Here is a 12,527-nt window from a genome sequence, read left to right as displayed (position 1 = left end):
GGGGGCACCTGGGTGGCTCAGTCGGTTGAGCATCCGACTTGAACTCAGGTCATGATCTCATGGCTCATAAATTTGAGCCCCACGTTGAGCTCTGAGCTGACAACTCAGAGCCTAGAGCCTGCCTCAGATTCTGTGTCTCCCTCTCTCTCTTCCCCTCCCCCACTCACACTCTGTCTCTCTTTCTCTCTCTCTCAAAAGTAAATAAACATTTAAAATGTAGGGGCGCCTGGGTGGTTTAGTCGGTTAAGCGGCCGACTTCGGCTCAGGTCACGATCTTGCGGTCTGTGAGTTCGAGCCCCGCGTCGGGCTCTGTGCTGACAGCTCAGAGCCTGGAGCCTGTTTCAGATTCTGTGCCTCCCTCTCTCTGACCCTCCCCTGTTCATGCTCTGTCTCTCCCTGTCTCAAAAATAAATAAAAACATTAAAAAATTTTTTTAAACATTAAAAATGTAAAAAAAAAATAAAAGAAAAATTAAAAAAAGAATTCCAAATAATTTCCAAAGATGATACTCCATCCTCAGGGAAGGGATAGCATAACCCTCAACCAAGTAAGTATGGGATGCTCATAGTGACCTCCCTCCAAGGAGCACAGTATGGAAAGAGGGTAAAAAAGAATGATTTTACCTGGAGAAACCTGACAAACACTACATCAGCCAAGTAATCAAGGTCAGGTCAACAGTGGTAAGTCATGTTAATGGAATGTACCCTTGATAATGACGTAATGATAAGGATACCTTACCTCTGTGGTTTTCTTCCCCAAAACCTGTCACCCCAGCCTCCCAAACCCATAATCTAATCATGAGGGAAACATCAGAAAAGCCCAGCAGAAGAACCATTCTAAGAAATACCTGTCCAGTACTCCTCACAACTGTCAAGTTCATCAAAAACAAAGAAAGTTGGGGTGTCTGGCTGGCGCAGTTGGTGGAGTGTGCAACTCTTGATCTCAGAGCCGTGAGTTCAAGCCCCACGGTGGAGGCAGAGATTACTTAAATAAATAGATAAATCTAAAAAAAAAGTCTATAAGGTATCTGTTTGGCTCAGTTGGTAGAGCATATGACTCTTGATCTTGTGGTCATGAGTTCAAGCTCCTTGATACACATAGAACTTACTTAAAAACAAAAACAAACAAAAAAGCATAAGGAAAGTCAGAGAAACTGTCACAGCCTAAAGGAGCCTAGGAAGATATGCCAACTAAATGTGATATGGTATTCTGGATGGGATCCTGAAAGCGAAGGACATTAGGTAAACTCTAAGGAAATTTGAATAAAATATGGACTTTAGCCAATAATAATGTAACAATATTCATTCATTAATTACAACAAATGTGTCATACTAATGTAAGGTGCCAACAGTAAGGTAACTGAGTATAGACTATATGGGAACTCTGAGCTGTCGTCACAATTGTTTTACAAATCTAAAACTGTTCTAAAACTAAAGGTTATTCTAAACAAGAAAGAAAAATGCTTCCTAGGGAACCATGCCTCCCCCGTCAATACCCCTCTATAATATGCCTTCCTCTTCTCCCATCAAAAGAGAGTTTATTTTTTTGGAACAACGTGGTTGGATCTAAATAAGTCAGTCAGAGAAAGACAAATTCATATGCCTTCACTCATATGAGGAATGTAAGATACAAAACAGATGAGCATAAGGGAAAGGAAGCAAAAAGAATATAAAAACAGGGAGGGGGACAAAACATAAGAGACTCTTAAACACAGAGAACAAACTGGGGGTTGCTGGAGGGGTTGTGGGGGGGGTGGACTAAATGGGTAAGGAGCATTAAGGAAGACACTTGTTGGGATGAGCACTGGGTGTTATACATAGGGGATGAGTCCCTAGAATCTACTCCTGAAAACATTATTGCACTGTATGCTAACTTGGGTATAAATTAAAAATAAATTAAATAAATAAATAAATAAATAAATAAATAATTTTTTTAAAGAGGGTTTATTTTATTATGTGTCCACTATACTTCAATAAAATAAATAAATAAACATGAATAAAATTAAATGTAAAGAAAGATTCTTTAAATCTGGTCTTCGAATCTGGTCTTAAGAGACCTTATTGCTTCTGCTTTCATTGTTGGCATCTTGCTGCTATGTAAGAAGTCCAGCTAACGCTAAAGCAACTGTGAGGAAGTCTGCACTGGCCACAGGGAGAGGCCAGGGGGAAGCAAGGTACCCCAGCAGGCAACCCCATCCTAGCCACTGGCTGGGTGCTGTCGTGAGTGACTCCACGCAAGACTAGATGTCCTCCGGCAACCCACAGAAGTATGAGAATTGATCAAGTGTTGGGGCGGTTTGTTACGCAGGGAGAGTTAACTGAAACATGTAGGGCGGAGCTTTATTCTGGGAGTTAAAAAGTTTGAATTCAAGCCCCAGTAGTTACGAGATCTGGAGGAAAGTGAAAAGAATACTACCTGTTAATGTAGAGGCCCCTCGGGAAGACTGGATGAGATAAAGTAAATCAAAATATCTTGTGGTACTTGGCTGGATCGGTTGGAAGACCATTTGACTCTTGATACTGGGGTTATAAATTCTAGCCCCATGTTGGGTATAGCGATTACTTAAAAAAAAAAAAAACTATAAAAATGTCTTGTAAACTTCACAATACTATGTGAATTTAAGACACTTCTAGCATAAAATAAATGTTTATTATTATTTATTTAAGTAATCTCTGCAGCCAGTGTGGGGCTCGAACTCATGATCCCAAGATCAAGAGTTGCACGCTCTACTGACTGAGGCTGCCAAGTGTCCCTACAATAAAATTATTAATAATAATATTCTGAGGGGTGTCTGCGTGGCTCAGTCAGTTAAGCGTCTGATTTCAGCTCAAGTCATGATCTCGTGGTTCATGAGTTTGAGCCCTGCATCTGGGCCCTCTGATGTCAGCACACAGCCTGCTTCAGATCCTCTGTCCCCTTCTCTCTCTGCCCCTCCCCCCTCTCGAAAATAAATAAACATTAAAAAGAAAACAAGAGTCTGAGAAGTGTACCGTGTATGTCCTCTCCTGTGAATTTTAGTATCAAAGAAATACTTTCCAATAGTGATATTTCTCATCTCTGTGGTGTTTTAAGGAAGTTGTTTTTGGACAACTGGCTGATTGGAGAGACAGAGCACATGAGCAGGGGAGAGGTGGAGAGAGGGAGAGAGAGAGAACCCAAGCAAGCTCTGCCACTACCAGCACAGAGCCTGAGAAGGGGTCCAGACCCATGAACAGTGAGGCCATGACCTGAGCTGAAATCAAGAGCTGGATGCCTAACCAACTGAGCCACCCAGTCGTCCCTATTTTATTATTATTTTGTAAAGTAAGCTCTGTGCCCAACGTGGGGCTTGAACTCTTGGGCTTGACCCTGAGATTCAAGAGCAACCTTATTTCATCTTTATTCCTACCTTCTCCCACCCTTTCCAATATTATTTTGAAGCAAATTCCAGATATCACATTTCAGCCAGAGATAAGGTTTTGATACAGCATTTACATGCCCTAAAAATTAACGATAATGCCATAATCTCATTAACTGACCAATCACTATTCAAATGTCCGCAAACGTGTGGATATATATTTTAACCAAGTCAGTCATTTCTGTTAACCGTGTTTGGACCCTGCCTGCTCCTTCTCATCTCTGCTTTTACATTTGTTGTCTCCTCTGCTTAGACTGCACTTCTTTCGCACCTCCAGAGTGAGACCCAGCCTTCCAAATCTGTTCAAATATCATCTCCTCTAGCAATCTTTCCCTGGCCAAACTAAGCAGTTGGTCACTCCTACAGCAAAGACGCTCTGCTCCGTCTGGTTACATGCCCGTCTCTCTTCCAGACTATGAGCTCCTTGAAGGCATGAACTTTATTCTCTGGGTCTTTGTAACCCCGGTATCTAGCATGGTGCCTGGCCCAAAGTATTTGCTTCAAGCCAGTGTATTATTTCTAAGGAGAGGCTCCCAAGGCCTTTCCATTGTTCTTGGTGTTGATCTAACCTTTTCTAAAGTTCAATGTCTTTTGCAAAGATAGTGTTTTTCCTCCATGATCTGGACTGGAGGATTGACCTGGTGTTTTCAGTCTGAAAGCTTTTAGAAAGCACTGGAGACAGGATTAATTGGTTTAGAGCTCCCCTCTCCCTCTCCCTCTTTTTTTTTTTTTTTTAAGATTTCAAGATTGATATAAAGCAGAAAGACCGAGCGAAGAGAAAGCCACTTTGTCAATCAGCAGCCTGCTCTGGGAATAATGCACTAAGAGTTCTACGGAATTGAAAAGAAAAAAGATATTATCCTTGCCCTCTAATTGAATACCATCTACAAATCTACAGACCTTCTGATTCTCTGAGAAGGACCTTGGCACACACTTGGAGTTTCCAAACTGTAATTCATAACATTTTGAATCATAGTTTTCAAGTGTTTCTTTAATCTCAGAACTGCTTCTTCAGGTTTTTCTAGCCTGTGAGATCAATATGCCATTCAGTTAAAAGCTCTCGTGGAAAGGTGGCCAGCAGATCCCCGAGGCTCGGTTCTATTGGACTTTCTGCTAAGCCTCTCCCACAGAGCCCCTGAGACAGAACTCGAGGCACCAGATCAATCATTCATCCAGTCTCTCACCATTCAACAATTTATTTTATTGAGTGCCTGCTACGTGTCTGGTGCTGGACACCCCTTTTCTCGGAGTCTACATTCTGTGGGGGGACGAGGGAGAGCAACAATAATCACTGTAAGCTAGTGGTTCTCAAACTTTGTTTTTCATCAGAGTCCCCTGGAGGGGTTTTGTTTTGTTTTGTTTTGTTTTTTGAGGGTTTGTTAAAATACAGATCTCTGGGCCCGACCCCCAGAAGGTCTGATGCCATAGTCCGGAGTAGGGCCTAAGAATATGCAGTTCTGACAAGTTTCCAGCTGATGCTAAAACTGCTGGTTGGGGGCGGGGCACACTTTGAGAACCGATGTCAATAATCAAATGCTAAAATATCTTCAGCTTTTAGAAAATAACAAAGGATGGGGCGCCTGGGTGGCTCAGTCCGTTAAGCGTCTGACTTCAGCTCAGGTCACGATCTCGCGGTAGGTGAGTTCGAGCCCCCCTAGGGCTCTGGGCTGACGGCTCGGAGCCTGGAAGCTGCTTCCGATTCTGTGTCTCCCTCTCTCTCTGCCCCTCCCCCATTCATGCTTTGTCTCTCTGTCTCAAAAATAAATAAACGTTTAAAAAAAATTTAAAAAAAAGAAGAAGAAGAAAGAAAATAACAAAGGAGAGGGGACCCTGGGCGGCATAGTCGGTTAAGCATCCGACCTCAGCTCAGGTCATGATCTCATCACAGTCTGTGGGTCTGAGCCCCGCGACGGGGCTGTGCTGACAGCTCGGATTTATTTAATCCTCAAAAATAAAACATAACCAAAAGAAAGACAGAAAAAAAAAAAAAAAAGAAAGAAAGTAGCAGAGTGGAGTAGAACATGATCTGGATGGGTGGTCACTTTAGATGGGGTGGCCGGGGAACGCCTCTCTGAGGGGATACTTGATTGAGACCTGGATGATGAAAAGGAGCTAGCCACCTAAAAATCTGGAGGGACGGCAATTCTAAGAAAAAGACAAAGCAAGCGCAAAGGCCCTGAGCCGGGAACAAACATAGCATATTTAAAGTACAAAATAGGACCTTGAAAATGCCAATGTAGCTGCAGAGTACTTTCAAGGAGGTAGAGGGATACAAGATTGTCATAAAAGCAGACAGGAATTGGATCAGGTAGGACTTTGTAGGCCATTGAAAATAGTCCAGTTTTTGAAGTGCGACATAAAGCCATTGGAGACTTTTAAGCAGAGGACTAGTATGACCTCATTTTGCATTTCAATTTTTTTTTTAATGTTTACCCATTTTTGAGAGCGAGAGGACAGAGCATGAGCAGGGGAGGGGCAGAGAGAGAGAGGGAGACACAGAATCTGAAGCAGGCTCCGGGCTCTGAGCGGTCAGCACAGAACCCGACCCGGGGCTCGAACCTATGAACCGTGCGACCATCACTCGAGCACAAGTCAGACCCTTAACCGACCGAGCCACCCAGGCGCCTCCTCACTTTGCATTTTAATTAGAACTCGTTTGCTATGAAATGCCTCTTTAGCTTTTGTGTGAAGAAGGCACCGTGGGGGAGGGGCGGGAGGGAAGGTCAAAGCCATGGTAGAGCGGACGGACTGCGGAGGAGGCTCTTGCTGGGTGGGGGTGGGGGTAGCAGGGGAAATGGTGAGCTACAGAGTGGTGAGAAGGAACACCTCATAGCACTCTGTTCCTGGTAGGCATCGGCCGGTAGTCGTTGAAGGAATGGGTGAAGGAAGGAAGCTCCCTTCCCTTCTGAAATGACACGGCTATAATCCTTCACTGATGAAAGGAAGACTTCTGTAAATCATCAGTCCCCAAACCAGATTCCATTTCCTAGTTGGTAACAGGGGTTTTGTAGAGGTGCATGCGGGTGTGGGTGTGAGTGCTAGTTGAATCTTTTTGGTTATCATATGCCCCTTGGCTCTCTAGCTCTCTTTTCAAATATGTCACTGTTACCCTCCCCCCACCCCCTTCTTCCCGGTAGGAGGCAATCCAACAGCTCGCTAGGAATCATTTTCCTTTTGTAAAGCAAATTGAGTGGGGGCGGCCTGGGAGCTCTGCAATTCCCCTGGGAGGTGTGAGGCATTGCTCGGTCTCCAGGGACTCCCGTTGCTGGGAGAGGCTGGGAGTGACGAACGACTCTTCCCTGCTGCACCCAGGGCAAAATCAATTTACTCCTCTAAGTCACTTTCACTCGGCTGTTTTTATTACCGTTTCCACAGCATCTCATCCTGCTAGAACAAAATGCAATCAAAATATGGATTTAATTTGACAAGGGGAAAGGGCCACGAACAACTGTAAATTGTCAGTACTGTGGCATACGACAGCCCTGATCTCTGCAAGAACAAAGATGAGTCAAGCGGCTTTTGCAGATTGAAGCGAGCTGTCATAGGGCTCCAAAGAGGAAGCTTAGGTATGGGTGGGGGGGGGGGGAAGTATCTGAAACACAAGTCACTCCTTCAAACGCTGGCCCAACTTTTAGAATTCCCTGCTTAAACGATTCCATTGTTTTAGCATCAAGCTATTGTTTTAGCAATACATTTCAAAAGTTAAATAATAATAATAACAGCAGAAAGCCTATTTTTCTTTGCAGAGGTGACATTGAAACTGTTGCACCAGTCAAAAGGATTCAAAGGTCAGCTCTAAGCTGGCAGGACGCTGGAGGGCCAGTGTGGAGCTGAGCAGAGTGCTTCCCGGTGAGCGCGCTCTCGTCTCCCAGGGTGGCCTTGCTGACGGGCACGGTCCTTCTGGGATACTGGGCTTTCTAGATGGCTCTCTCACACCTCTCTTTTTCCCTTTCCTGCAAACCCATTTCTGTCTGGCTAACAATGTCTCTTAACCAGCCACATACAAAAGCAGCCAAATTGCAGAACTTTGGCTTTTTAAAAACATATTTAACTATTCGTTCTGTGTTCTTTGTTGCTCATGAAAACTGTAGATAAGTAAAATATATTAGCAGTCTTTCTCAAAGATAATAAAAAAATCTGTTTTAGTTTTATTTTTAAACGTGTTTTGTTTTGGTTTTAGTTTTTTAAATTTTTTAAAAATTTTATTTGAGAGCGAGAGAGAGAATGAGCACAAATGGGGGAGAGGCGCAGAGGGAGAGAGAGAGAGAATCCTTAAGCAGGCTCGACACTTAGTGCTCAGCACAGAGCCTGACAAGGGCTTGATCCCATGACTCTGGGATCATGACCTGAGCTGAAACCAAGAGGTGGAAGCTCAGCTGACTGAGCCACCCAGGTGCCCCACCCTGTTTTGTTTTTAAATCACGATTTTATCCCTTGGGGACCCCTGGCTCCCAAAAGATAGAGAGAAGGAGAGAGACAGATAGGTGGGGAAGGAGGGAGGAAGGAGGGAAGGAAGGAAGGGCAGGAGGCCGGAAGGAAAGGAGGGAGGGAGGAAGCTCTATACATTTAGATTCCTTCTGTGGGAGCCGTTTAATTGTGTCATCAGACTTTATGCCTATTTTTAAACAAAGATGTTCTTTAATCAGCTACATTCCAGGGTTGGCGCTAGTTGAGGAAAGGGAGGTCACCCAGACTGGGCATCAAAAGTGAACGTGTGTGTGAATATGTGGCTCTACAAATTGTTCCTCCTCTCCTTTGGAGAGAGAGACCAAACACACGGCTGTGTGCCTGTACCTGTGTGTGCACACGAGTGTGTGTGCACATGAGTGCAGGTGCACGCTCACCCTCCCATCCCGGCCACATGCTCAGGAGCAACGCTCTGGAGCTTAGCCTTCGGTGAAAGCTGCCGATGAACTGGGCACAGTCCCAAAGTGGGAGAGGAAGCTCTTAGCACTCATCCTCAACAGTCCTTCCAATACAGGAGCGACTGGGTGGTTCAGTCAGTTAAGCTTCGGGGTCTTGATTTCAGCTCAGGTCATGATCTCAGTTTGTGAGTTCCTGTCTCACATAGGGCTCTGTACTGACAGCGCAGAGACTGCTTGGAATTCTCTCTCCCTCTCTCTCTGTCCCTCCTCTTCTCTCTCTCTCTCTCAATAAATAAAACTTAAAAAAAGTCCCCCAAATACATAGATTAAAATGTTAAAATCATTTATCTAGGTATTGTTTAATTTCCTGTGTGCATGTGTATGTGTATGTTTATTTATTTCAAATTTTCTGACTTGGCGTGTATTGATCTTATAATTAAAAAAAAATAGTTTCTGGGGCACTTGGTTGGCTCAATTGGAAGTTCACATGACTCTTGTCCTTGGGGTGGTGAGTTTGAGCCCCACAATGCATAGAACTCAAAAAAAAACTTAAAAAAAATAGTTCACATTAAGAAAAAATTCCATGGTGATACTTACTTGCCTATTTACATTTTCTTTATCAGGAAGAGAGCAGTCTTTGGAATGGAGGTTGGGGAGTGAAGTGCTATGGAGGCAGAAACACCAGGGCTAAGGTACCAAAGGGGAATGCAAGGTTGCTTCCTAACGTGAATCACTTTGCCATTAAAGCTCTGTGCTCTGGCTGCAGGGACTGATGTAAATTTACTCTGGGGCTACTGAAGCTTAAACCCTAGGACCCTCCTGCTTGCAAGACCCAGTGAGGAGCCCTAACAATGTAAATTCTAAAAGATATTTTAACTGCAGTCACTTAAGACCACTGTCTCTTCTCTCTCTCTCTCTTTTTTTAAGTCTATTTATTTTTGAGAGAGAGCGATGGGGGAGCAGAGAGCGAGGGAAAGAGAGAATCCGAAGCAGGCTCTGAGCTGTCAGCATGGAGCCCCATCTCAAGAATCATGAGATCATGACCTGAGCCCAAATCAAGAGTCAGACGCTTAACTTACGGAGCCACCTCCAAGGCACCCTGTCTCTTTTAAAGATAGAGAACAAACTAAGGACTGATGGGGGGGGGGCGGGGCTAGATGTGTGATGGGCATTAAGGAGGGCACTTGATGATGAGCCCTGGGTGTTATATGTTAAGGGATGAATCACTGAATTCTACTCCTGAAACCAATATTGCACTCTACGTTCACTAACTGCAATGTAAATACAAATTTGAAAAGGAAAAAGAAAATGAAGAAAATTTTGACCCGTTTAAAAAAAACCAAACACAACACCGTGTCTCATGGCATGGCTACAGGCATTGAGATCCAACTAAGGAGACACTGAGTTGGAGACCTTGAGTTTGCTTTAGTAGGATATAGTTATGTGGTTCACAGTCACTTGCGTGCATGGATAAATCGTTGCTAGCTCACCGAGTGCAAGAATGGCTGCCAGGAACATGCCTATCATCCACTCTCCCAATACGCCTGGTAGCAAAATGTGAGGGTGCCAGGCCAGACATTACAAGTTGGTAATGAAGAGTTCTGCAGTGCCTGGCACCAGACGTGGGTGGGAATGAAGGAGAGACAAGGTCTGAAATTTACAGAACCCAAAGCTAGTCGGCCTAAACTTCTATCAGATGTGTAAAACAGTGTAGGTGGACTATTGGGTTCTCATCAGCGCCTGGTCAAATTGGAATTTCCCCCGTCAGGAATGTACATGATACAGCCTATAGAATCAGGCGCATAAAATTCATTAATTCCCCCATGTTTGTTTAGAGAGAGAGAGAGACAGTACGCGAGTGGGTTGGGGCTGCAGGGGCAGAGAATGAGAGAGCGGGAGAGAGAGAGAGAATCTTAAGGAGGCTCCATGCTCAGCACGGAACCCAGCAGGGGGCTGGATCCCAAGACCTGAGCCAAATTCAAGAGAGTCAGCCATTTAAGGAACCAAGCCCTCCAGGCACTCCTCTTATCTTTCCCCTTTTTGATGGAAATTGCACACAAGAGAATTATCAGGATTCCTGTGTTTACAATCTTGTAGCCACAAGAAAAGAGCTAGTACATCTGTGTATACTTTGCACGTGTTCTACATCTCTACAGATACTGACATATAAAGGTATACAAAAAATTCATACTCAGCCATCCCAATTAGAACACTGTCAACAAACTGGTTAATAAGCATTATTATTTCAAACCATATTTGAGGTTATTTACTGTGCACACACATACAACTTGGAATGCCCTGAAATCTTATAGCTCTCGTATGAAAAAACTTGATAGAGGTTTTCCCAAATTTAACCATAATTCTAAGAATTCCGATGACATTACCAATAATGAGTTCAAGCAGAAGGAAACTGTTCTAAACCCTCAATAAGAGAAAGGCAGAATTATTTTTGTGTTTTTTGGCTAGAAAACAATTACAAAATTGCTGTCAAAGGCAGAGGCATTCAAAAAATGCACAGCAGAAAAAAAAATACAGGGTAAAAAGTTTTAGAGAGGTCTGTCAGGTGTTTAAATAATAAAAATATTGTATAATTTTTCTGAATTTTATGATATGGTATTTGTCAGCTTTTAAATTGTGTCCTATGTTGTGATTTATTTTCTCATTCCAAACAAATATTAACTTTTTTTTTTTTTTTTTTTTTTTTTTAGGAGAGACAGAGCGCAAGCCAGCGGAGAGGGACAGAGGGAGAGAGAGAGAGCTCTGAGCTCAGCATGAACCTGATCCCATGACCCTGGGATCATGACTTGAGCTGAAATCAAGAGTCTGAAGCTCAACCAAGTGAGCCACCAGGTGCCCTTCCAATATTGACTTGGATATCTAATTTTGTTTCATAATATTCATTCTTTTTCTTAATAAGGACTCTTCTCCCCCTCCCCCAGATTGTATAAGGTCTAACACCTGCAGACCTTGACTCTGCTCTTCCCAGCAAGGACCCACCTAGACTTTGCAGAGGCCATCATGAAAAGCCCAAAGAATATAGGGCAGGAATGCCTGGCTGGCTCAGTTGGTGGAACGTGCAACCCATGATCTTGGGATTGAGTTCAAGTTCCGCGTTGGGTGTAGAGATTTCTTAAAAATAAAATCTTAAAAAAAAAAAAAAAAGAATCCTGACATATCCTGTGAACAGGAACGGGACGAATACATAAAATAGTACCATAATAAAATCCCTGATAATTACCCACTCAGAATAAAGACACAGATTTCCACCTTGAAGGGAGGTGTGATAAAGTTCTGGCCAACAGGGGTATGCAACTTCCAGGTTCCCATAAAGGAACAGGAAGTGTCCTCTACTACTTTTCTCCCTTTCCGATGACTGGAATACAGATGTGGTCGTGAGTGTCTTGGTTGAAACAACAATGTGCAAGGACATAGGTCTCTAATCCCACGGAACAGTCCAGAGCCAGCGCTGGTCCATTCATACCCATATTACTACGTGCGAGAGTTTCTATTTGTTTAAGCCCCAATTATTTTGGATTGCCATTAGGCAGCTGATCTTATATTGTAACAAATACAACCATAATAACACTTTACATTTATAGGGTTCTCTATTCTTCATAAACTTCTCTAGTGTCTCTTATGATCAGTAGCTGCTGGTGAGAGAGGAAAGGCCATCACTTTGACCTTTTCTACTAGGAGCCTGAGGCCCAGGATGTGGTCCGACTTGCCTGGGAGCACACAGGGAAGGGTCCCTGATATAGCTACCTCACCAACAGGGACAGATAGCAGCTGGAAGCCAGATGTGTGAGTAGCACGGGTGATGAGCATGCTGGCTTTCTGCTCTTAACATTCACAAAGAATTTCTTCTGGACTATTCCATCTATAAACCCCTGGAGTAGGGACAGTTGACATCCCTTCTCTTCTCGTCTCCTACTTTCCTAAATTTGCTGCAGCACATGGAAAGCGATGTAAGATAGAGGATTCCTGCTTCAAATACAATGTGTCTCTGCCCTCTTCAACCTTTTCCCCTCCTTTCCTTTAAAAATTCAGTCAAAAAGCTGGGGCGCCTGGGGGGCTCACTCAGTTAAGAGTCTGACTGCAGCTCAGGTCATGATCTTTCAGTTCGAGAGTTTGAGCCCCGCGTAGGGCTCTGTGCTGACAGCTCAGAGGCTGGAGTCGGCCTCAGTCTCCCTCTCTCTCTGTCCCTCCCCTGCTTGTGCTCTCTCTCTTTCAAAAAATAAGATAAACATTAAAGAAAGTTTTTAAAA

At 43.7% G+C, this 12,527-nt stretch overlaps 1 long non-coding RNA gene across 2 annotated transcripts in view; it reads left to right on the top strand.

Annotated features, from left to right (window-relative positions):
- LOC109498343 overlaps positions 1-12,325 on the top strand; it is a 33,901-nt gene extending 21,576 nt beyond the window's left edge. For both annotated transcript variants that reach the window (XR_006595882.1, XR_006595884.1), the window contains exons 3-5: positions 7,144-7,246; positions 8,886-8,954; positions 10,971-12,325. This is a non-coding gene — a long non-coding RNA (uncharacterized LOC109498343). The remainder of the gene's footprint in view (positions 1-7,143; positions 7,247-8,885; positions 8,955-10,970) is intronic.
- The last annotated feature ends 202 nt before the right edge of the window (positions 12,326-12,527 follow it).

This window comes from Felis catus, chromosome A3 (genome assembly GCF_018350175.1).
Source record: "Felis catus isolate Fca126 chromosome A3, F.catus_Fca126_mat1.0, whole genome shotgun sequence".
NCBI lineage: Eukaryota > Metazoa > Chordata > Mammalia > Carnivora > Felidae > Felis > Felis catus.
This window is presented reverse-complemented; position numbering and strand designations above follow the sequence as displayed.